The 26,879-nt window shown below is 36.9% G+C and overlaps 1 pseudogene across 1 annotated transcript; it reads right to left on the bottom strand.

Moving 5' to 3' along the window:
- Positions 1-876: 876 nt before the first annotated feature.
- On the bottom strand, positions 877-26,879 carry LOC309571486 (multidrug resistance-associated protein 1-like; annotated as a pseudogene). The gene is made up of 28 exons: positions 26,836-26,879; positions 26,610-26,697; positions 25,962-26,023; positions 23,481-23,622; positions 22,352-22,509; positions 21,193-21,369; positions 20,171-20,425; positions 18,651-18,716; positions 17,901-18,038; positions 16,842-16,983; positions 15,788-15,872; positions 15,606-15,672; positions 14,539-14,660; positions 13,769-13,945; positions 13,043-13,210; positions 12,008-12,194; positions 11,674-11,747; positions 11,254-11,298; positions 9,896-10,114; positions 9,270-9,424; positions 8,220-8,419; positions 7,183-7,311; positions 5,673-5,774; positions 4,992-5,135; positions 4,230-4,395; positions 2,383-2,548; positions 1,135-1,364; positions 877-988 (listed from the first exon to the last, which is right to left on the bottom strand). The product of its transcript is annotated as a multidrug resistance-associated protein 1-like (transcript).

Here is a 26,879-nt window from a genome sequence, read left to right as displayed (position 1 = left end):
AGGAACTTTATTCAGTTTGTTGGGGTTGTTTTAGCAGTTGATGGGGATCTTATCTTAAGAGAAGATTGATTACATTGGTTGTGTTAGTATTAAATTTCAGGAGCTTCAGGAACTGCAATAAAAATGGAAATTACTATTTATGTGGCCTACAGAAGCAGATACATTTAGCTGACACTTCAAGTAAGTGTACATAACCTGTCCTGCTGCTGTAATTAGTCTGGAGGTTTACATTAATATTTAGTAGCAAAGAGGCAACTCCACCTGACTGCATTTTTTGGGATTCTTTCACAATGGGATTTTGTAATGCTCAAGTGGATATGTAAGATGTGGTTTTCAGTTATTCAGAAATCACAAAAGGAAAACTAAATGGGGCACATTTATTGCCTCAAGAACTACCTAAGTATACATGGGAATATGTATATCCTAAAAATCAGCCCCAAGTGACATCTGTCTCTGTGTCCACACAACAAGCAGTTTTGTTTTCCCTGAATGTGTAATCATAGTAAGAATTATTAACTGAGCATAATGTCAGAGCAACGTAGTTCAAGTTAATTAAGACCAGCATGTGAACAGCAAGACTTATTTTTCCATCAGTCTTTACTAATGCAACAGTTTTAACAAATGCCCTGAAAATCCCTGCTTCATTATGTTGTCCCAGTGCCAATATGATAAAAACAAGTGATTTGTATAAAATCAAGAAGTTTTTGGAAGAAACCTGATCGATATATACAGATTGTAGATATAATAAATAGCAATGCTGTGAGGAGCTCTTGAGTAAGCTAGTTGTTTTATATGGAATATAAAATATTGCACCTTTATATATGGGATGCCAGAGGTCTCTTGAGCATTCCTTAAGAATTCACTCATTAGTGTTCTTTATCTTCTTATCCCAGCCTCTGCAACCACTTCAGAAAAGGCACCTTTTTGTTGTAACAAATTCTGTGGTGTATCATATTCTAGAATCCTTCCTGCATCCAGAACAAGCACTCTACAATACAAGAGCAAAAAGATTACAGAAGAAAAATCAGATTCTTCAGCCACATTTTCCAGTTCTACTACAGGTATCTCTGGATTATGGGAATGCATTTCAAGGAAGTAATTTATTTTTCAAATGGCTTATCAAAACTTACTTACCTTTCTGAATCCATGACTGTGTGTAACCTGTGGGCTATAGTTAACACTGTGCAGTTGTGAAACTCTTTTGATGGTGGACTGCACAAAGTTATCTGTTTCCATGTGCCATAGGTTAGCACTATGTTGACCACTACACCATGTCAACAGAAGCTGTCACCTCTTCTAGGACCAGGATTTTTGTCTTTCGTAGCAAAGCACGGGCTGGACAGACCAGCTGTCTCTGCTCAACACTGTTAAAAATACATTTGGGAAGGGTAAGTCAGGCACATGGAGGAAAGGGAGCACAAGATAAAGCTGAGATTACCATGAAGCCTGTCTGTACTACTTTCCTAACACCACCTTATGCTTCTGCAAAGACTACTGAAATCTATTCATCCTGTCTTGGAATTTTATTTCTTCTTGCTCAGCATATCAGTAGTAGTTAAGGTAGCACTCCTCAACACCCATGGCTGAACTTTGAATCTTAAACCTAGTCTTGTCTTCAGTTTCTATATTCACATTATAGTGGGCACTCTGAATGAGCCAGATTGAATGCTGAACCACTTTTTAATAATGTTCAGTGTAAAAGTTTGGATGCTTCTCTATGTTAGCTGTAGTGTGTGCCTTCTAGAAATCTCCTCCTGAAAATGGTCTGTCAAAAAAATCCAGGTTGATATTCAGTACCCTCTATTTAAAACCTGCCCCTTTGCTGCTAAAAGCTTCAACATTTGTCTCCTCAGTTTAGAGTTCTTTTATTTCAAGTCTCACCCTCCCTGCATAACTATAGGTTAATGTTTTACAAGTTAAAACTGAGTTGTTTTGCCTAAGCAAATACAACAAAAGAATAAGCTCTCTGCATTTTGGTAGGTTTTTAATTTGTTGGGTTTTCTTTTTTTTTGGTTGGTTTTTTTTTTTTTTCTGGATTGATTTATTTTTTAAATTTAAATAAATGAGCACTTTTCTACCCAAATCTAATGAGGTGCTGCATGAATTGCAACACCACGCCTCCCTTCTTAACACTTACTTATATACTTGAGCTGAAAATAGCCTACTCCCTTGGCTTCCCATACAGCACAGGCCATCAGAATTTATACCACTGTGACCAGTTGATCACCTCAAAGAAACTTGCACTACCAGAATAGTTCTATTAAGAATGACAGGAGAAGTGTCATTTTTATGCTGATACCTTCTGAAGTAAATTCTCTGGAAGGAACACATAGTTTTAAAGTACTTGAAAATAACTCCATTAGCACTTTTTTGATTATGTACCTGAGATTTTCACCACCTTCTGAAATCTCATGGAGGAGCTTCTTTGGCAGTGACTGGACAAAATCGCTTAAGTCACAGAGTCCCAGCACCTCCCACAGTTCAAGATCAGAGTGTTTTCCAAGTGGATCCAGATTTGACTGCAGTGTCCCAGAAAACAAGATGGGGTCTTAAATAGCACCAGAATGTGAATGCACAATTCCAACATGATCCTAAAACAGGCTGTTGTAAGTCCTTACATTAACAGAAGGAACTGAGACAAATAATCTTGGAAATGGAGCTTTGCAAGGGAAACTGTAACAGTTTGAAGCTGGTGAATGGGAGGACAAAAATCACGTGTGGTCTCTGTGAGCTCAGTTCTTCATTAAGGTGAAATATAAAAAGCAAGAGATTTCTTGTGCATTCTCTGTGCTCTGGTTCTGTGGCTGACTAAAGACCTGTCCAGCACCTGGCAACAGCCACAACACATGAATTATTACTGTACTTAGGTTTGTGAAGCACTGGCTACCACATTCATGAGCGCTGTTAAGAAAATGTAGGAGGCTATGACTCGAAGTTAAATATCCTTCATTTCCTATAGGAAAGATGACATATTCAGCAACGAGAATATCTGCAGAGATTTATAGACAGAACTAATGCTCCTAGAGATGGTAAGCTTCAGAGTCCCTTTTTTTCACCTTTCAGTTCTATTCTGATCCCAGCCTGTAAGTTCACTGCGCTATTGGGTTCCTCTCTCAGTTCAGTTGTCTGGTGTGGATCCAATATACTCCATCCACAGTAAACCAGACTTGCAGCTGCAGTTGAGAAAATACTGTGTAATTCACATCTGTCAGATGTTGTGCAGATTTACAGAGTTTTAGCTGCTTAAAGCAAGACAAATGTTACAACCAAGTATGTATGAATTGTGTTCTGAAGACCTGCGGCATAATCAAATTTGGTCATGGATTCTCATTTTTGAGAATATAGTTATATCAAAAAGCTATATCAAAATTAGAAATTATATAAAAATGGTGAATTTGCTATTCCCCTGAGCAAATATAGTTCTCAAAGGAAAAGCAGCTAAGGATTTGCAGGAATCTATAGGTATTTTCTTTTAATAATCTCTTTATTGGAAAGACCCAAGCTATTTTGGTTTAAATATTAGCATCATTCCTATGCATGGTCTGTGGGTAGAGACTCACAGGAAGTATTACCAAGGTTAAAGCTCCAAAAAGGCTAGAAAAAAAACAAACCCTCCCTTTGAAAAATGTCAGATAAATTTATTGCAAGTGATGTTAACATCATCCATTCACAAAAATGTTTGTATGAATGGCATTCAGGGAATGTGCAAAAAGACTTCAGGTGATCATTGAATTTGTGTCCTAGGTTTTACCTTATACTAGATCATTTCAACATAAATCAGTTTACCAGCATGAAGACAATCCTAATGATACGCAACCTAATCTTGAGTCTCCTGCCCTCTTCTAAAGTAAGAAGTAAGCTCTACGTGACAGATCATAGCAGATTGATTTAAATACATAATACATAATTTGTGTATACATCACTTTATTCCCTAGAGGCTTCAAACATAGTTGGACCTATCTTAAAATATTTTAGCCCCCAGGTGGGACTTGAAAACACCAAATCTAGCTATTCCAGGTAAGACTGTTAAACTAAACACAGCTTATAAAACCTAATGTCATACTCGTGGTCTCCATGTTTTGAAGCTTCTTCCATATCATTGCCAAAATTCCACTGGAGTTTTATACCTCTGTCTCTCGGCAGCCTGTGGACTTTGAGGTTACAATTTCTCCCAAAAGCTGAATGTCTTGTGTTACCCAAAAAAGAAAAAATAGTTATCTCTCAACCACATCTCACCTGTGGAATAATGTTAAGATTTCCATGTAGGTCATGGAGTCCAATAGTTGATATATCAATTCCATCAATAATTATTTTGCCTTCACACCCCTCCAGAACTCTAAATAAGCAATTTGTGAGTGTTGATTTACCAGCTCCTGTTCTTCCAACAATTCCAACCTGAAGCAGAAGGTTTTATGATAGAAACTGTAACTTTCCATGCTACACATTCTAAATGAAAAATGATACAGGGAATTATAGGATACAGTGAATTCAGTTTCACAGCTCCCAGTCCAGTTCTCTCAGCAGCTGTACAGCCCATGCCTAGTTCAGAAGGAATCCTTTCCCTTTCCTCTCCCTTTTGTCCAGCACTCCCCAGCTCAAACCAATGACTTAAAACTAGGTCTCACCTGGTGTTCCTTGATCCCAAGCCCAGTGTTGATCAGCACTAACCTGGCACCCTATTTCTCTGCACAAACATTCAGCAAAGTGGACAAGAGGTTTAACTTAAAATTTGGATCTTCTTCCTTAGAACTGCCAAATTCATAAAACATTACTTCAGTATCCTGCAGGGATAAGAACTTCTACTTATTTCTATAAAATACTTTTCCTTTTCTCATTTGTCTTTTCTTTACTATATTCTCCACTTAACATCTTCCCTGTTCAACATGATGTTGCATTTAGTATTGGAGTCTCCTTATCTGAAATATTTTTGAAGTAGAAAGTTGGGAAACAGGATTTTATACCTCTGATTTATTTCTTATTACATACATTACCTTCTCTTTACTCTGTGTCTGAAAAGAAACTCCATTCAGGGCTAAACCAAGATCCTTCCTGTATTGAGCCTTGTAGTTAACCAGCTCTGTAATTCCTCTATCAGGCCAGCCCACTGGTGGTCTTTTAGACAATATCCATGGTTCCTGGAATTAAAACATAAACATGGCAGAAGACTAAAAGAGAATGAAGAAATAGAAGAGTCCTGCTCCCAAGGGCTTTTATGCCTCTGTGTTTGACATGGGCACTACTTTCAGAAAAGCACAATAGCCAAGGTAAAGTGATTAGAAAGACATGTCTCCCCACACATGAGGTAAGAGTTATGGGTCAGACAGGCCTCTCTTCCTCTCTTCCCTTTTTCAAATGCTCCTCTTGGTTGCACAGCACAGAGAGTTCACCTGAGCCGCACCTGCATTAGTCTAACTACAAAATCCACTGCTACAAAGGATGACAAAAAATTTACTGGTCAAAATAGGAATAAAACTGCTATAAAACTACTACAAATGTAATGAAGAAGCTACATATTATTCTCGAATTAAAATCCCACAAACCCCAGAAAATATTTATTAACAATTACCTGCTATTACCGCTCACCAATATTAAAGTCAATCTAACTGGTCATTTTCTATGCACAGAAATGAAATATTCAAAATGAATGCTCAGTATTCAGGAAGAATGCTCACCTCTTTATCCACTGTTGCATATTCATAAATTCTTTCAATTGAAACTGCATTGGTCTCAATTTCACATGCTCTACGCACCCAAACATGTAGAATCTGAATCACCTGGGGAAATAGATGCAAAAATAGGAACAAAAAATTTGACTCTACTAGAATTCAGAACATTAATTCAAAAACTTATCCTGAACTTAGCTCCTAAGTTGGATGGTTAATCACAGAAACCAAAAGATAGACAGAAAATTTTGGCATATCACATGAACCAATGGTTAGAAAATCCCTGATCTCAGTGTTCCTCTGAGCACTTCTTGTCTGCTTTCAAACTGTCCAATGGTTCTTGTAATTTACATTGACGTAAAAGCTCCAGATACTGGAAACTACCTCAGGATCATCAGCAAATGTGCAGTATTTGTATGAAATTTTGAAAGGAAACACATATATGGCTCATGTTGTGTTTACAATTATTGTACTACTCCCTAGGTAAAGCAAGACAGCAATGCAAACAATGGATTTGTAATGGAGGTATCTATTGGCTCTGCCAAATTTGTCACCTTCAAGCACTGGGGATGCTTCTGCAGACAGGATCATCATAGAATGGCCTGGTTTAGAAAGGACCTTAAAGATCACCTAGTTCCAAACCCCCATGGTTAAATATTTCCACTTCTATAGGAAAAGAGTGAGCCAAACTGATTCTCAAGGTCAGCCTTTTGGAAATATAGTTTGCAGCTAAAGAAAGAACCATGTCAGTCGGACAACAGATGAAGGTGAAAAACTGTGACTGTCCAAGGACAGGATGAGATAAAGGAGATTGTTCTATATCTGAAGAACAGCAAATGGAACTCTTGTGAGCTGGGCTGGGTGTGGATATGCTATGACAGATAATAGGCTCTATATTTTTCAAAATTTTAATTCATTCATATCTGTCAGCAGTGTTTCTGAAGCTCTTACCATAGTGAGAATCTGGACAACACTGGCTCCTAAGCATCACAAGAATAAAGAAAATTGGGTGCTTAGTTTCTGTCTACGTAATACTTGAGATTTATTCTAACTAGCAACTCATCAATAAAACCTACCTTACTTAAGACACACTTCAAATATGTGGTTCTCATATATTACCTTTGCAAGGGCAATGCCAAAGTAAATTATTTTACTGAACTTTTAAGTAAACATTCCTACATAACATTCAGTAAATGAACAAGAACAAGATATTAAATATGAAGTATAATTGTACATGACTATGCTGCTTCTTTGGTTTAACAAAACACTAAAAAATAAACCTACTTTCATTAACTTGATTTTAAAATATGTTTTAATAATTATTATTCCATTTACATTCAAAATTGGAAAGTAATTTATCATAAGCTTCCCAGAATTAATGGAATTAAGAGGGAAACTCTGTCCTACCCAAGGGATGTGGTGTCATTGCTGCCTCCATGTATATTCACCTACTCGACTTAATTATAATTCTCTTTTCCTATGCAATGTGCTAACAGCAAGAATTTGTGCTGTTACTTATATTTAGAGCATAGGATATTGATAAACCCACTGTAGAAGAACTCACTGTATTTCCAGACAGTGCTACAAACAATGCAGCAAAGAACACCATTATATTTCCCAGAAACTCAAGCCTGACAGCTTGAGCCACCTGTAGTAAATCAAGGCAAAGAAAAAATGGAATTAACCACCAAATTTTTTATAGCCTATTGAACTCTGAGACCATTATATTAGCAATTTACCCACTTCACAAATAGATAAGTACTATTATTCCCATTTTACAGATTAACTGGGGGGTCAATATGACATATCTGGAACTGGTAGCACCATTAAAACCAAAATGCATGTGTCTCAACTCCCTTCCCTCCTCATACTGCTTTCCTGCTCCTCTATCTGAAAAAGATTCAGATGTAGGACTGAAAAACAGACCAGGAATCTCTCTGCTCATCTGTGACTGTAACTGCACTGAATCACAAAGGAAGGTGAGGAAATGGACTTTATTTCCTTAAACCCAAGATTTCAGTCTCAAGAACTCCCTGGTGCCTGTGAGTACAGACAGCAGGTTACTTCCACATGAACTACTGAAATAGAAATTCAATTTGTTCATAAACTGGCAAGAGGAACTGTTAGTTGAAATGCAGTATAGTCCATGTTTATGACCTATTGGTAAAAGTCTTTTTTGTTCTAGTTTTTTTTTTTAAATATTCTCATCCCAGACAGCATATGCATATTTTCTATAAACCTGCTAATTTCTGGCAGATAAAGAAGAAATCCTAGTGCTTAAACATTATCTATGCATTCATTACAAAGAGTGGTGGATAAATTGCTCTTGTCTCAGAATCATGGACGGTGCTGAGTTGGAAGGGATCCACAAGGATCATCGAGTCCAACTCCTGGCGCTGCACAGGACCATCCCCAAGAATCCCCCCATGTGCCCAAAAGTACTGTCCAAACACTTCTCTGTTTCTCAGTGGCTTTACTCTGACTAAAGCTAAACAGTGACTTGTTGAACTCCACAGAAGAAGGTTTAGTCACAAACACAAACCTGCTGTCAAGTACCTGTTTGAGATGACATTGTTGTAGAAGCAAACCAAGTTCTCATACACAACATCGTTATTTTTCCTAATGAATCTCTCCTGGTGGCCAAATGCTCGAATTGTTAATCTCCCTGCCAGAGTCTCACTGAAGTGGGAGATCAGTGGGGACTGCGATGCTCCTGCCAGCCGGCAGATTGGCCGGGAACTCGTGATGTAGTAGCGCTAGTGAAACAGCACAGACAGGTTCCAGTCACGGATTCTGGTAAGTAATCCCTCTAAATTTTCAATATGGAATAAGCTGAAAGTGTCTACACAGAAAAAAGTATTCACAAACAGTATAGGAAAAAACCCCTATGTCTCTTGGGAGACACCAACATTGTAATGATGACATAAGTGCAGTATATGAATTACTGGCAAGGTTAAAATAAAATAACATTATCTCCAAATTCTATTGAAAATGTGCTGTACCACAAGAGGTAGATAACAACCAAGACTTCAATGTAACTTTCAGGTTAAAATATCCTGTGTCTTTCTGAGATGCAAGTCAGCCTTTATTTCTTCAATGTAATGATGTCTGTATTTCAACTCCTCAGCAGAGACTGAATCCAGGCACTCTCTTCCTTCTTCTATATTGTGATTTTAAGAATCTTTATGCTCTTTAATCACAGACCATACTCTGAGCATCAAGAAACAGAGATGCGGCCATTAGTCTTTCTGAAACATTACTTTTTGGTTTTTCAGTAGCATAACTGATGCACTGAAAAAATCATTCCTATGCTGCTTTAGGGTTACCCTTCAACTTTTAACTTTCACTATTGTATACACCTCACTTCTTCATGTAACCTCATCAGATTTATTGCTGGGATCTATATCCATATTGTATCTTCCAGAGAAAAAGCAAGGTGTGAAAAGAAATACATAGGTTTTTAAAGTTTACCAAGCATTACAGGATATATTCAGGAAGTATTTAAATTTCCTTTCAAGAAGCCTGGAGATTTTCTAATAGTAATAAATTACAACTGAGTCACTCAAGCTTCATTTTGATAAAACTGAAAATACACGTAAGTGTTACCTTTGTGAATCTACTGATGATCTGCCCAGCTGGGTTGGTTTCAAACCGCTGAAGAGGAAGGTGCAAGATGTTGTCCAAGAGCTGGTGATGCAAGGCCCAGGAAGCAGACAGGGAGCTCCTGGTGAGCACACAGGCACCACAGCAAACCAGAAGCCCTTGGGAAGGGAAAAATTGAAAGACAGGATGAAAGGCTGGGGTGGGAAAGGGGATGGAGCATGTTTCTGTCCCTGTTCTCGACCACAGTCAGCAATCCAACAGGTGCACTTCCTCTCTCAGTTTTACAAATTGTACGTATTTGCATTTTGTTGATACATCTTACTACTTGATAAGAATGTTTTTCCTGCCATTCTCTCCTGCAAACATACCACTATGTATCAATGCTGCTTCCCCCCTCAATGAGATGCCAACAGAACTTCACTACATTACACTTGGATGCTCCCAGAATTCCCAAAGTATCATTAAATTAAACATTATTTTCTCTACCTGGCTGTATATACATGCTCTTCCCAGGTCTATTATACTGTGTTGCACACCCTAAAACAACCAGAATTATTTCTTCACCAAAACATTTAGGCAGATTAAACTTGGCATATGGTGAGAAAACAGTCATATATGCTCATCCCTGCCTTGAATGAATCCCAGGAGCCCATAGATACCAAGTTCATAGTTCTGTGATTGTTTCCATTTGGTGAAATCACTAACTTGTGCTGTTTCTACAGTCCAGCTGCTAAGCCATGATTTTGGCCAATGGCCAGTGCATTCTGGCCTATATAAGCAGCTATGGTCAGCCACATCCAGCGCCAGTCGAAGGCTTGCAAGTATTTCAAAATAAGTGACATTTTCATCTAAAAAGAAAAAAAGAAAAAAAGAAAAAGGAGTTACTTGTAAAATAATTACTTTTGTTGAAAGCAAATACTCATTATATAATGGGAACTGGATATATTAAATTCAGCATCAATCTAAAGAATTTCTTAATTAAATGTGATAAATTAGGTATATAGAATTGTGCTGTGAAAAGGTTTCCTCTCCCCCACTAGAATGTTCTTTAATGATACATAGACAATCTTGCTTGCTTCCAGTGTCAGACTTCCACATACGTAGACGATACAAAAGAAACAAAGAAAAAGAAAATTTAAAAAGCCCAACCAATGAACCAACCAAGTGTGCAATTCCTGGCTGTATGAAGCAGATCTTACCCTATCAATAGGAGCAGAAACTTTAGAACTACCACTCTGGGCTACTGGAGCCAAGGAAACTAGTGTCAGCAGAAGACAGTTCCCATTCTTGGAGCAGATAAGGACTAATGGGGTCAAACTGAGCTAGGCCACTTAAAAGGCAGAACAGGTAGAAGCAGGTTCATGGATTTCATTACAAGGTCTGGAGTGAAATGAGTTGCAGTTGGCACAAACTGTTCTGTCTCTCCTGTAAACTCACTTTTTTCCAAGCATCTATTTCTACCACCTTGCTAGAAATTCATACTTTCTTCACCTCTCCACCCCACTGCTCTTATTTCAATTAAACTACAGCCTCCCAGAAGTTTTGACCTTCTCTACACTGTTTCACTTGCTCTTTTCCATCTCTCTAGCAAGTGGCAGATTTTTTTAAAGGAGACTGCAGAAAGTGTGCTTCTAACAAGACACTCCTGCAGCACTATTACCATGCAAATTTTCTAGTCTGTGCTCTAGCACAAAACTATTTAAAATTCCTAAGACAGAATGTTTTTTCCAACAGTGGTAAAAGCTTTTTTCATATTCTTCTTTCTCAGATATGCAAAACTAGATGGACTACAATATAATAGAAAATTATAGCCAGTAGCACATCATCAAAATAGAAGGTCTTGGACAACACACTTAAAATTTGGTAAAAACCTGTAAGGTATTATTTTAAATTCAGTAGAGAGATGTAAGAAACAAAAAACTGCAACTGCAAAAGAAGACATTTTTATGAAAACAAATGTCCAAGCTTTTCTTTCAGTGATATTTACACCACCAGCAGCAACTTTCTCTCTATTGTTAGTGAATATTTTCCACTGATCAGGGGAAGAGCTGCAAACAAGAAGCACATTCAAATCTTCTTATGAATCATCAAAAAATACACGCATTTATTGCTAAGCAAAAAAGGATACTACAAAATCACATAAATTTTTCCTGCTTAACATACTTTGGTTTGCACAGTGAAGCAACCCATGAACTGAACCCCTAGAATGTAGCACATTCACTGGATTTCTTTGGTATAAAGGGAATCCCAGAAGATGAGTTCCAGACACAACATATTCCAGCCAACTGCTAATGTGCACTCAGGCTTAACCCACATTTCCACAGCAAAGCATGGTGGCACAGCCTTCAGCACTTGGGGTTGTCCTAGCATTGCATCAGTTAAGCAGTGGCTCGGGGCTTTTTAATACCTGCTCTTTGTGTTTCAGCAGCCCTTTTTGTCGCAGACTCCTGTCCAGCTGACCCTCTTCCTTTGAAGAACTCACTACAATGGAAAAAAACCCCAAAAAAGTACTTTCAGCATTCATATACCATGAGTAGATACATACAGTACAAGAAGCCAAAATTGAAAAGGGTTTTCTTTTTCAGCTTATAGCCTATAATTCTGTAGCAAAATGTAGAAAGGAATGCTCGAAATTTTCCAGCAATTCTTTTACTCATTTCCAGGAAAGGAAGAAGGAATATATTGAGAAGCTGGAAGGAAAGGTAAAATACTAAGCAAACACAGTATTCAAATTTTCTCACCTTCCACTGAGTTTGTCTCTCCACTTGTATGCTCTGCCCTGAAGACTTGAACAAGCTCAGCAAAATTAGCTCTCCTTGAAATGAGTTCTTGGTAGGTTCCCATTTGACTTATTCTGCCCTCTTCCATGACTGTTATTAGATCAGTGTGAGGTAGGAGAGTGAGGTTATGGGTCACCGATATACGAGTCTGAAACACAACATTTTCTATTTTGCCATTTAATATAAACATTTACTAGAAGTAGATATTCTGTTATGATAGCTGGAATAATATAACGGAATTCTTCTGTGACTTTGCTCATTTATTTGTCTACTTTATCATTATTATTATTATTGCTGCTGTTGTAATTTATTGCCTACTTTACTAGATCAGTCCTTTAATTGCTGATTGTAATGTCAAACTGTAAGCTTATAGCTACTTACTATTACTTGTACTTACCTGTTCCTTAATGTTTAATGTTTCTTACCTGTTCCCTACTCAGGAATGGCTCAGAATAGGTTGTAAAGAAAAGACTTAGATATCCAACTTTTAATATATTACATGCAGTTTGACAGTCTCAATATTAAAATCTGCTCACAAGTCTACCATTACTGAAGTTCTTGCTTCTGCCAGATACAAGCCATGGAGCAGGCAAATAAAGAATAGGGAGAAAGGAGAGAGGAAAAGACAACTGTGAAGTAAGTAATGTTGACCCAATAGCAGGTATTTCATGTTAATGTATGTGTTTTGAAGCAGCAGTGGGAATAATCTGTACTAATTCATAACATTGAGATTTTAACAAATCTTACCTTCCCACATGAATGGTTTTTAAATGGGAGAATTTATTCCTTCAGATTCCACTTTCCCTTAGGAACTTCTTTGTTCAACAAGAAGCCTTTTATGCTATAACCTGTACTGGCTGTACCCTGTACTGCTTTTTGTTTAGCCTCTTTATTCGGAATAATTGTCATCAACCTGTTAGGTAAGAGATGAGCTTTTGCAGAACGACTGTAAAAAGCAGACCATCCCCAATTTGAAAGGAAGCCATCCTATGTTACCTTGCTTTTTAGGAGACCTGAAGGGCCAATTAGCTTCTCAAAAAGATGTTTTCCAACATGTACATCTACAGCAGACAGGGGGTCTTCCAGGAGATACAAGTCAGCATTGCTGTACACAGCTCTAGCAAGGCTCACTCTCTGCTTCTGCCCTCCACTTATATTGACACCCTAAGAAAAGAAAGGCAAAACAATCCATATTTCAATAGGAAATAAGAAGAAGACCTAAAGGAGACCTGTGTATCATACTCAGTCTTGGCATTAATTTTCTCAGATAATCAAAGTCGATTTTATACTACATATGAAAATAGAAAGGTAACAGTTGTATTTTCAAGTAATTAGAGCAAAGCTTGGGCCCTGTTGATTATTCCCATACCAAAATGGGCAAATGCAAGGTTACTTTGGAAAATGAAAAAGTAACTTTTATTTACAGTCATACAGGCATTTTTACAGCATAGAGGAAACCCCTGGAGAACAGGACAGGGCAGATGTGAACTTCTATATAGAAAAAAGCCAAAATTATTCCAAAATTATTAAGAGTTCAGGATTATTAAGAGTTCAGAATTCAATCAGAATTTAAGTTCCAAGTAAGTAACCTAAGTAAGGAGATCAGCAGGATGTACTTGGCTAAACATTAGTCATCAGTGTCAATTACCAAACAGATAATCATAAAACCATAGAAGCCATAATTTATCTTACTGTACAATTTCTGACACCTCAAATTCTCACCCTTTCTCCAATCTCTGTTCAATTTCCATTCAGTAACTGTTCCAAATCTGGCAGTAAAGCACAAGACTCTAAAACAAGTTTGTAGTATGGCCTGTTTAGATTGGAACCAAAGACAGTATTTTCCTGTAAACTGTCATTGTGAATCCAGGCCTGCTGAGAAACATAGGCCACTGAACCCTAAAAAGAACTGGAAATAATTTGGTTTACTTGGGCTTTCTGAACATAAGAAACAGCATTTAAAAATAAATTTGAAATTCCAGCTTTGCCCCAATGTAACCAGTAATTCCTTCCAAACCTGAGCACTATTAAAATTTGTCACAAATGATTTGAGCATTGTTAAAATTTTTATTAAGTCAGGTAATAAAAACACTCTGCTGAATCTTACACCATAACAGCTAGCCTATCATTATCATAAAAGCACATATGACTTTAAATAAAACTGACAGTGCTGGGGCACATATAGAGCAAAGTTTTCCAGGGAAAGATCACAGTGACAAACATGCATCCATTGTAATATCTATACGCAGGAAACTGAGTCTGTATTAAACAGACATCAAAATACAGTTTGATGGTCTGTATTTTTACATAACATGATGTGGAACATGTCAGCTTTAGAATATAAGATTGCAGAATAGGAATGATAGCTGGAAATGCTCCCAAATATTTTCTTACATTAAGCTACATGCCCTCTGAAAATCTATTCATTAGTTCTGCTTAACTGGGGTATGGTGGAGTGGGAAGGGCAGGGGAACATGGACAGACAATCTTACTCCTCTCTGAACTGTTCCTTCAAGTTTCTCCATTTCTCCAAGAAGAAAGAAAAGATGACTTTCCAGATCCAACCTGTCCTACAACAGCAACTTAAGAGCCTTTAGAAATGCTGACACTCAAGCTGGAAATATTGAGAAGACAAATTAGTTATCCTCTCTGCAAATACTCCATCATGGTCACTGTAAGAGAGAAAGACTGTATTACCCGTGGAATTATGAGACATTAGTATTTCAGTTTGCACATCTTTTGACCTTGTACCATTTCAAGAACTACAATAAGGACTTTAAGGATAAACTTATTTGTCTGCAGGTTAGAGGTTGCTGAAGGCAGCTCATTCCTGGCCCCTAAATTGCAGGCTGTGGTGGTTGAGATATGGATGCTCACCGTTATGTTATGGAAAGTTTCCCCCACCCCTGAGAGGAACAGGGTAAACAGTGTGGTGAGAGGGTTATACTGGGTAGGTTTTAACCTGTTCAGCTGCCTTACTAAAATTTAACAGCTGTACAGAGCTTATCAAACAGGTTCTCCATTATACCCCTGGACCTGCTATATCATTTCCTTACTAACCCTCCAAAGTATTCATTGCACAGCAGTTTAAACATACCTGAATTGACACCTAAGAAAACCCTTGTTAAGAAATGACAAATGAAATAAGGGGTGGTTTCAGGCAAGAAAGACCACTGTGAGAAAAGAAAACTTCTTGCTAGTTAGTTTTCTCCAAAGGAAGCCATGGCCCAATTTTAAGATTAGTATTCAGTGCAAGGCTGCATAAGCTACCTTAGCCTACTTGCAGGCAATACAAAATGCTATACCAACAAAAGGGTATCTTCCCAATTAATTCTTTCCAAAATGCAATTCAGGAAAATTGACAAGTTAAAAATTTGTTGCATAGACTTTCCAGAGCACACTGATCACACGGGATACTTCAGAAACAATACTTCATGCTCTTTTTGGTATGTATCATTATGAACTACTCTGAATCAGAATACATCAAAGCTGATCAAAATCTCTACAGACATCACATTCTGCCAAAGGAGCTCATACAAATGAATAACAAATATCTTACTTTTTCAGGATTGGTAAGCCATTTTTTTCCCAGTGGAAAGAAGCACCAATAAAACCAACAGGATGATCTGTTGCAGTAAAGAAAATAGAGCAAAGAGTTGTTTATCCATCCCCTCAGTTGCATTTCTTAATGATCTTCCATGTAAAATCAAGACTAATTAAAAATTAGTAACTACTGCTTACTTCCAGTGTAGTTTGTAGTGACATCCTCAGGGTTAAGATCCTCAGCAAACAGAAAATCCTCTCAACAACTCAGAGAAACTTTGGCCTACAACATGAACACACGTACATATATATACACACACACACACATACATATATATAAGTATTTATAACATGCATGGGCTCCCTAAATGTTTAAATATTATTTTTAAGGTTTTAGATAATATGGAAAAACATATTCCTTGTTTTATTTGAAGCCAGACAAAAAAGGTGTTTAGGTGTTTAAAAAATATTTTCCTTAAAGTATTAAACAATCTAAAGTGATTGGTAAGTGTATTTTTTTCCCTGAGGATCTACTGCTGTGTAGTTTTGACTCAATTGGCTTGTTTTCATAAACCTGTGGTTTAGCTTTTTTTTTCGTTAAGAAATAGTGAATGATAACTGTTTCTTCACAGATGGAAGAAAGACAACATTTTGCTGTGAGTACATTCATAAGCAGCTTGTATGATATACCCATACAAGAAGGTTAAAATCTATGAGTTCCCAACTCAGGTGGCAACCCTACTACTGTACCATTAGGCCTGAAGGATGCTGAAATGGGATCCTCAGCAGCTCTGTCCTTTTTTCTCCACTTCCTTCAGTGGTGACTTGACAAAAACCGTTTGCAGAGTCCACCACAGGTCTCCCCTGCTTGGTACCAAGGGCTCCAATATCTAAGAGTGGCTGAGTGATTTAGGCTTGTGCAGCCCAAAATGTTCATGCTTTATCTTCTGTGGACTATGAAGAAGAGAGGTTGAGAGAGTAGGAGCAGAAGCTGAGTCCAGCCCACTGAAGGAAGAAAAGTGAGAGACAGAAAGCTCAATTAGGTGTGCTACACAATTTTCCTTCTACTTAGAAGACTGAGAGACATCCTTTAAACAGCCTTCATGCTTTGCATTCCATAAAAAATTGTGCAGTTTCACCTCAATAAAATGTAACTTAAAATAATTAAGCTACTTAATCACTCGTAGAAATGGCTGAAATACGACAGAGTACAAAATGAGCCTTTTATAGCACTTGTTCATAATAGGTTTACCTGAGCTACAGCAGAGATCACAGATGGTAAATCAAACAAAGGCTGTCGCAAAATGTTGAATAAAGAAATAGATGTGAACACTTTAGTTGCTGTTAAAACATTCTCTTTGTCTAGATAAGACTCCAAATGTAGCCAGTGAGACCTTTTAAATAAAAAAAATGAAAAAGATATATTAAGAAGCAAAATTACATTGAAACTAAAATTTATACACAGATACCATTTTTGTTTTCCAGAGAACAACTGGTCTTACACTACTGAGATTGAGGAATAGAGGGCATTAAGTGCCTCAGTCTTTCCCTCAGCCTTTGTCACTGTGTATCCTTCCCATTCAACAAAGGATGGAGATTCTCTTTAGCTCCCCTTTTGCTGTTGATGTATTTATAGAAATATTTTTATGTCTTTTATGGCAGTAGCCAGATTAAGTTCTAGTTGGATCTTGGCCCTTCTAATTTTCTCCCTCCCTAACGACATCCTTGCAGTCCTCATAAGTTGCCTGAGTCTTCTTCCAAAGGTCTTAAACTCTCTTTTTTTCCCTCAAGTTCCAGCCAAAGCTGTCTGTTCAGCTCATCTTTTAGCACATGGGGACGGCCTGTTCATGCACCTTTAAGAGTTCCTTCTCTAAGCAAAGCTTTCATGTATTTAGAGTTCAGTGTTTAAAAAGGGATAGCTAAAAAATACAGATTGAAAATGCACTCCCCAAAAACCTGAAAAAGGAGTATAAAGAAGGTAACTGCTTTTTATGCAAAAGAAACAGTGTGATTAAAGCAGGGCATGAGGTACAGGAGCTTTGGGTTTGGTTTCTGACTTTCTAACACAGGTCAATTCATAATCTTTCTCCTTCTTCTCTAGTCATACACATAGCATTAGAACCGGAAAATTCAAATACATTGTGTTGAGAAATTTATTGTTTTGAGGTACCACGAGGCAACACTTGTGACCCAGCGAACTGCTAAAGCAACAGGGAACATAAGAAACAGTCCAGCAGAAATTCATAAGTTTAAATTAAAATAAATTTAAATAGAAATAAATTTAAAATTTAAATTAATTTTAAAAACCAACCATAAAGGGAATACACATCAAGGTCAGCATGGAGTAAGTTGTCAGATAGCCAGATGACTTCAAAACATCCACCTCATGTTCTGTAATCCTCATGACCTTCCTTTGATAGGCAGGTTCCCATGCGTGAAGTTTCAGGATCTAGATAATCAAATAAGCACATTTTAATGCAACAAAAAAGCAGTGACTCTGTTTCAGAAATTAACTTAATATCCAAGTGTCATTTTCAAGTATTCAGCAATGCCAAACTACAAAAATCTGAATGTTTTACAAATGAAAGAAAGACCTGATATAACTCTAAATTAGGTTGTACTCTAGTCACTCTTAATTCTTCAGATTTCAGTGTGTCCCTTATGTATCACAAAGGACGAGCTGGTTTCAAAACCGGCAAAATAACAAAAGTAAGACAACTTTTAAAAGTGCTTTACTTCTATGCTACAGTCTCGCTTTGCTAAAGGTTTCCAAACATCTATTAACATATTTTACATTCTCATTAAAATGTGGTAGTAAAATTCATGCATCATGGCTAGTAAGCTTTTCAAATCATATTAAACCAGTAAATATTTTCCAAAAACACTTTAAGCACATTATGTTAAAACACTTTCTCTTTAAACTTTTATGATTTTCAGCTGAAATATTACTCATAAAACCTTAGTTTTTAAAATAACTTCCATATCTTTATAATAATATATAATAGTAATAATATAATAATAATAGCTTTACAACCAAACCTCTTATTAGTTGTGGCATTACCTTTATTCCATGTAGTATTTCAATTAGTAGCTTGACTTGTTGATCCAAATACTTCATTTGGCTTTTCTGGTTAAAGGACAGCAATGTTTTAATTTTTCAATGAACAAATGTATTTGGAAAGCAAAACATGCAGTGTACTGGAGGCAATAAATACCTTTAATGCTATTTTTACCTTGATGAAAAACACACTAATACTACAATTACAGCATTTTCAGATACATATTTAGTATTTTAAAAAAATCATTAGACAGCACAAAGGATTAAATGCATTAAAATAAATATTTTACCCTCAAATATCATAAAGAGCACATTTCAATTTTTGTTCCTTTTTTTTTCCTTTACACTAAATTTAAATCTTAATAGGCTTCAAGTTCCCAGGGTGTTCAGGAAATAGAATATGGTTTTAATCTTCAAAATCTCTAAGCAGGTAAATACAGACTCAATAACAATTTAGTGTAACACTAAATACACACACATGAATATATATGTAATGCTATACAATATAAAACACTGTATATGTATATATACAACAGATATATGGATATATACAGGATTTAGTATAAAGCTTTCCTCTGTTATTGATTAATACATTGTTACTTAAAGAACCAAATTAACAGAGAAATTCTCACTCCTATACTACACTTCGGCACTTCTGCATCTCACATTTCTAAAATAGTCATTACCATCCTCTTTAGTGTTTTGAAGCTTATTCATATATGACAGGAAGTTGAAAACTTTTAGTCCTTTGTATTTCTTCTCTCTCTCATATCACAGTAGGGATCTAAGTGCATATGTAATTGCTGCACCTCTACCTGCAGAAGATGTGAGAGAGGTTTTTGGTGTTTTTTCAATGTTCCTAAACAGTTACAGCCTTACAAAAGAATTAATGGGGACCCAGATTCTTCACTGTGTGTTACACCATCAAAGGTAGAATAAGACAACTAATTGCCTTGATAGCAATGCAAAATTTGGGGTTGTAGTATTTTTTTCCAGTGGAAATTGTCATGGTAACAGGCAATAGAGTGTCAAGAGATCTGTAGCATCAGAGGAGCAGAAAAGAAGTCACTACACACACAGCACCTCCAGGGGAATTCCTGTAATCTCAGGAGAATGTGCTACATTTTAGTGAGCATCTTAGCCTGAATAGGAAAACTGGAAGAGAGGCATAATCCTACAAAATTCCTTACTGAATGGAATTAGCTCACATCCAAAAACACAGCTGTTTCCTAACTTGAGTCATACATGTAGTAATTTTATTCATACAAAAGTATTGTTTCAGGATAATGAAAATTTAGGTAAATCACCTACATACTAGCCTAGCTATCAAACATAGGGCTCCACTTCTGCAGTTACACTTCTTCCCTCCTAGAGAAAGAGCTGCAGCTTGGCATTGTTTATTTGCTTGGAGTTTAGCTTAGATGCAACAACACTATTCTAATAAATGCATAATTGACCTCCGCCTTCACTCCTGTATTATAACAACTTAGCCTCTCCTTGTGATACATATTTAAATAGCTCACCTTCAGTCTTCTTACTTTGGCTGCAATGAGTGCATTGATAGGTATAGCCAAAAGCAGCAGTGCAACACCTGCTAGGACTGAGGGGCCGAGTTCTTTCCAGAGGAAGACAACAGCCATGATGATCTGAAAAGGTGCTCACCACAACAGGTTCACGTTGATGGCGAGCTCCAGGAGCTGCTGAGCAGCTGCTGACATCAGGTTAACAATCTGCCCAGTTGTATATTGTTGTCATGAGGAACTTGCTAGAGTAAAGGCCTGCAACCAGAAAATACAGAGGCCACAAAAATCAAAAACCTTGATTGCTAAAAGGACAACAATTAATTAGAGCAAAGCCGAACCAGTTGAAACAGACTTGCAACTCTTTATCACATTATATGCTACATATTAAGATGATAGTAAATATTTTTTATAGATCACACAACTACTTTTACTTCTATATTATTAGCACTTGCATTTGCTGTACCTAATAATGCTGCTGCCTCAGCATATCTTATTAAAGGTGGGATAAGTTATAGATAGATTTCCACAGTGGTTAGTCGTCTTTTAGACATCTGAACTCAAAAGCAATTTCACTAAAATCAGAGGAAACTGTAACCTTTGAAGGAGACAGTGTGGCAAAATTCAGGTTCTCATATTCACTACTACTACATAGTAGAAACAGTGATCCTGCATATCCTTACTTTTTCCCAGACATCGAACCCAAACAGTTTTCTCATGTCATTTGGTAAATTTGGGAAATTAACCCATAATCAAAATAGAAAGAGTTTAGTTTCTACATGTATTTCCAATATTATGTCTGCACAGGTGGCTGACAAAACGTGTGTAATTTCAGGATTACAGTCTTACAAGAGAAATTCTGCTGAAATTCAAAATTATTATAAATAAATCATCATCAAAATACAGTGTCAGTCTGTTAGTCTGTCACCAGTGTGTAACATCCTGTGTTTTGATCAGGCTAAGCAAGCATGTTGTCTTTTAACACTGTGTGTATTTTGTTTTGAAAGAGAAGGACACATGATTACCTTTTTGTAGATCAGGCCAACAACTGCAGTCTTGATTTTGACTGCAGTAAGGATGTTGTTCTGATGGTATAACTGATGGGGAAGAGTTTGTGAGGGAACTACAAAAAACAGGCAATAGCATAGCCGCAGCCACTCCCATATGAGCTAGGCTGGGTTTCACTGGCCACTATCATTGCTCTGAAAATAAAAGAAAATTAAGTTTAAATTCCATCCATTAAATCAACTACCAACAATAAACATTTCATAAACCAAGACACTGGCAACTTGTTTAATTGAGTCTACTTTGGGTCCAGATATGGTGAAAGATAACAAAATTTGATGTTAAAAATGGCAGGTTTTACCTATGTTTACCAATCTGTTGGCTCAGAAGCAATTCTCAAATACAAATCTCAACATGCATGTGCTATTGCTGACTTCTTTGACAATGGAGTATGAATGAAGAATAAAAGAAAATAATTTAATGAAAGAAAAAAAATAGGTATTTGTACTTAGAAACACTGTAACTACCAACCATGAGAGCAAAAAGGAAAAAAATCTGTAGGAAAATTCTGACTTTTTTTTTAGTAAAAGATTATCTTAAATTACCATCAGCCATGATGTCTTCAAACAGATTTTATGGTTAGCCATTTTGATCAGGATTACAATGATTCAGGACATATTTTGGAGGTAAACAATAATTCTGCTCATTAACTCTTTTCTTTATAATCACTCAAGTATTTGACCATCTCTTAACATGTCTGTGGTAAGCACAATTTCTAAAAACCACTTCTATCAACCTCAAGGTACCAGCAACATGATAACAGAGTCATTTCAGTTTCCCATTAAATGTCATTAAATGTTATATATTTATGTGAGTTTTTTAAAAGTGGAGAGGGAAAAAAAATTGACAAAACAGAAGGAAAGTTAAGTATAGTTTTTAGTCTGTTTTTCTTAGCATTTGATTTTATATTTGTATATTAAATACTTACAAACAATATTGTGGAACTTTTACTAATTTTATCTCAGTTCTTTCGCTACAAAATTCCTGATCTCTTTGAGCTTTCCTTCATTAGATCATTTTTAGCTAATCATGGGGAGGGAGGTTTAGATACTGGTAACCCTTTAGGTTTATTATTAATATTGTTCTTTGAACATAAAATGAAGCACATTAAAAACTTACTTCATTACTTGAGGACTCCTAAAATCCAGAATGTCAGCTGTAACTTTCAGAAATGAAACTTTAATCAATAAATATTTAAATGTGTGCCATAATGGCAAAATCAAAGGTGGCTTGTGGAAACTTGTTTTCTTAAATAGCACTTTTTGGATGCAAGAAGACAGAAAGATTACAAAAATACAGAGAGAATTAAGAGAAAAAATATTTTTGAACTTCACCCACATTTACAATATAAAATATGTAATATTAGAGTGTCCATCTAAAGCCATCAGAGTACTATTATCTGAAACAGAACATTTCCTACAGATAAAAGAAAAGCTTTGGGGTAAGAAATTAAGCCTGGTTTTATTTAGCCTGGCTAGTAGTTACTCAGGAAAGGATAAATGCAATTCCTAAGGCTGCCCCTATCATCCACGAATATAATTACAATATACTTTAATCCTCAAATTATTAACACAGGTCAAAACAAAATGTATCAGAAAAAATAGAGATAAGCTTCAATATAAATGCCTTCTTATTTATAGCAGGCTTACAGCAACTTTAAGGCTGAGTAACCCTTCTATTATTTCAGAATATTTTCAGTTGTCAAGCAACAATTTTTTTCAGTTTGAATTTAGCTCAAACAATTGAGAAGATTCTTAAAAGGGCTCAAAAAAAAAAAAAAAAAAAAAAAAACCAAAACAAAAAACTTTCCAAAGACTTTCCTAATCATCATGGTGATGATGGACAGCAAACTGATAATGGATTTCTCTACCTACCTGAAATACAGATGCAAAGAAAAGACACAGGAAACAGACAAGTTCAAAGAGAAGAGAGTTAGATAGTTCTGACAAAATGATAATCCATCATCAAGTAAAAGTCACTGTACATTCTGTACCAGTCACAGTAGATTCTTTATCATTTGACATGTTGAAATGTAAACAGGTGTCTTTCTAAGAGGCAAGTTTGAACTTAAACAATTTGTAGAAAAATCCTACAGCTATACAAGAGATCACTGATCCCAACACTGAGGGGCCTCTGTATCCTACAAAATATAGGCTGTTCAATAAACAGTTGGATTTTTTAAAATCTTCTCCAGCTTCCAGACTCAACTTTATTAAAGGATATTGCCTGTTGTTAGAATTATAGCTACCATTAATCCTGAAGCAGACTTCTGGACTTCTTTGCTCCACTGCTTTTCAAAGTTAGGACACACACTGTATGATGAATCACCTTGACTGAGTTCAAACAGGTCATCCCTTTCCAATGGCTTCTTGTAGCCTAGAGGTATCATTCTGAAAGAAAGGAATTAACTTAGACATCCTGAAATACAACAGGCAAAAAAAGCAGGACTGCTAACTCAAAAAGCTAATGGTATATAATCTAGTGCATATAAATACACTCTGTAATCAAAGTAATAGATGTAATCCTATGAAAGCTACAGACTAAATAGTGGAACATACTCACAGTTACCTTCAGTACACTGAAATTCACCTGAAGTAAGAAGAGTCCATGGAGATTGTCACATCTGAACAGAGGGTTCTGAAGAACCTTTATACCTCAGAATCCATCTGTATTTCTGATCTCGTAATTTTTTACAGAAAAATATACTATTTCATAAAAAACCCATGTGGTATCATAATCTACTTACTATTCTGATCTGGAATAAAATACCTTTTTATCACAGGAGGGCATTATCATTGAATCTTAGAATCATTTAGGTTGGAAAAGACCCTTAAGATGATATAAATAACCTAACACTACCAACTCCACCACTGAAGGATGTCTCTAAGTGTCACATCTTTTAAATACCCCCAGAGATGGCAACTCACTACACTGCAACTCATCTTCAGGCAAGGTAAACCACATGACACTGCTGGGTTTCAGCACAAATACAATGAGAATCTCCTTACAGCAGACTTTCAGCTGTTTAATTTTTCTTCTGATGAACTGTTTTTATCCACTTAAGTGTCAACAAAAACTAAACCTGGTCTTAAATCAGCAGAACAGGGCTGAGGAATACACTGAGCCTAAAGGAACCAGTGACAGAAACAGAAGTTATTTGGAATTTTTGATAAGCATGTCAGCTTTGTGACAACTCAAAGCACACTGTGCAATACCATGTCTGAGGTGGTGAAAATGCCAAAAGATTCATGTTGACAATGCACTCTCACTTAAAGAACATCCCAAACATCTGGGACTCAAGCAGAGGCACAGGTGTGGACACTGGAGCGTGCATCCAGTGTCAGCTCTAAGCCCTTGAGGGCTGTGACACAAGCACAGTGTCCATCTCCACAGTGTGCCCTTCCAGTGTGTGTCACTCCTATGATGGTGTTGGGGCTACCATGGGTGCATTGTCCAGCACACAAGACTCAGAAATGGTTTTTTGGAGGTTGTAAAACTCTGGTGGGGGTGGACCTTGCTATCCCCAAGGGTGAAGCTGTAACATCAATACAAAGTGAATTTCACTGAATCATAGAATGTTAAGGGCTGGGAATGCATCTTAAAAACCATCCAGTCCCAACCCCTCTGCAATGGGCACCTCCCCCTAGACCAGGCTGCTCAAGGCCTTATCCAACCTGAATACTTCCAAGGATGAGGCATCCACAACCTCCCTTCATAGCTAAATAAATGAAAAAACTTTTTTTTGGTTGGTGTTTTTTTTTCCTTCTCTTCTTTTGTTAGACATTGTAGAATTAGTTAAAAAGATACAAAGTATAGCCTGCCTTGAAAGTTTGGGTGAATACCATGACATAAAGAATGCATCAGTGTCATACAAAAACACTGCAATCAGTACACGGCAGAACTTTCCAGAAAAATGGAACATTTGTATTTAAGGTGTAGAATGTAAGGACTGGTAAATACAAAGGTGAACGCCTAACTTCAACAGGACCAGAGTTTAACTGAATACTCTGAATCCTTGAAACAGTCTGATTGTTTTGAATCAGCTTATTAATAGCAAATACCAGTTTCAGTTATCTGTAGAATTAAGAATATTGAATAAAGCAAGAAACAGTTCTGACACTTTTCACATTTTTTTTCCCACTCGTGTGTATATCATCTGGCTCAAATAATTTTTCAAAGAAAAAAAGTGTTAAAATTTAGTAATGGCCACAAGACACAATGCACAAAATTGTTTGAAATAACACTGGACATATTAAGTGACAGGAAGTTGCAGGACTTGATAGAGCTGAACTTTCAGTTCCTATTTTTTGGTGGAAAATTTCCCAAGAAGCAGAGGGAGTCCCTGGTGTATGTGAGCGGGTGAGTGACAATAACAGCTTGTGGCCTGCCATAAAAGAGGGAGGAAAATGAGCATGAAATTGGCTACCCAGAAAATACCTTACATGTACTACTGAATATTTGTTCCTGGAGATCTAGAAAGTTGTTATAATGCCATTGTTAAATAATGCCACTAGATAATGCATAAAATGACTGTTACTATGTATAAACCATACTCCACAAAATATTTGAATATGATCTCTAAATGTTGCAAACTTTGATTTTTGTGCAAAAAGCTACCAGCACTCTCATAGTCAGGCTCAAGCCAGAATGATGTTGTGGAATGTAAGTACACAGTCTACAATTCTGTGAGCATCAATGAACAACTGCAACCAGTTTAATAAATTCTCACCTGCTAAACCAGGAATATGGTAATTTATTGAAGAAAGAAGCATTCTCTTCAGGGTTGCACTTCTGTTTAAAAAAGACCAAAGGAAAAAGTATCAATGATACTTGAAAGAACGATGTTCTTGTCAGTGTTTTTGTTCTCTTCTAAACACGTAGTTTTTAGAAAATATTTATTTCTGAGCTATCAAAAGGCTTAGAAATACACGTACAAAAACTTTTTTTTGCCTGTCACCTTCTCCCACCAACACACTCTAACACAATGTATGAAGAATGAGAGAGGTCTACAGCTCCATGAATTAACAGAACAACTTAGCTGGGTTCCTTAAATCTTTGACAGTTAAATTTCTGCAGGGTTTATTTTTTTTTCCCTATTTGATAATGCAGCTATTGGATGTTATCAAAAACTAATACCTAAAGAACAGCAGGCTCCTTTCAGGACACCCGATGAAACAAAGCATCGCTAACACGAGCCGTGCATGGAAAGAGTATGAGGCTTGCGCACTGCTGCCAATTTCATAAGGCATTGGAGATAAAGAGTAACAGAGGCAAACAAATACGAACTCTCCCGTAGTGCCCGAGGAATGGGTGCGTATCCACGCCCAGGAGTGACTGCAGGACACCCAAGGAGTGAGTCCTGTCCCTCGGTCACTACCTGCTTAAATTCATCCCAGCCCGAGGGCGCAGTTGCAGCCTTTTCCAGCAGGTGCCGTGAAACACCCACCGACACAGCCGGCGCTCCTCTGGTTTCCCACAATAATTTTTGGTGTGCTTTCAGTAAAATGCCGAATGGTTACACGATAATGCGACAAATGATTGCAAACAGGTGATAAAGATATGTGTCCCCGTTCCCTCACAAACACACCCGCTCCTGCACCTACGCGCCCTCACAGCACGATGCGCTTGGCTGTGGAGGAACACCCAT

Source organism: Coloeus monedula (assembly GCF_965178545.1).
Source record: "Coloeus monedula genome assembly, chromosome: 3".
Lineage (NCBI taxonomy): Eukaryota > Metazoa > Chordata > Aves > Passeriformes > Corvidae > Coloeus > Coloeus monedula.
This window is presented reverse-complemented; position numbering and strand designations above follow the sequence as displayed.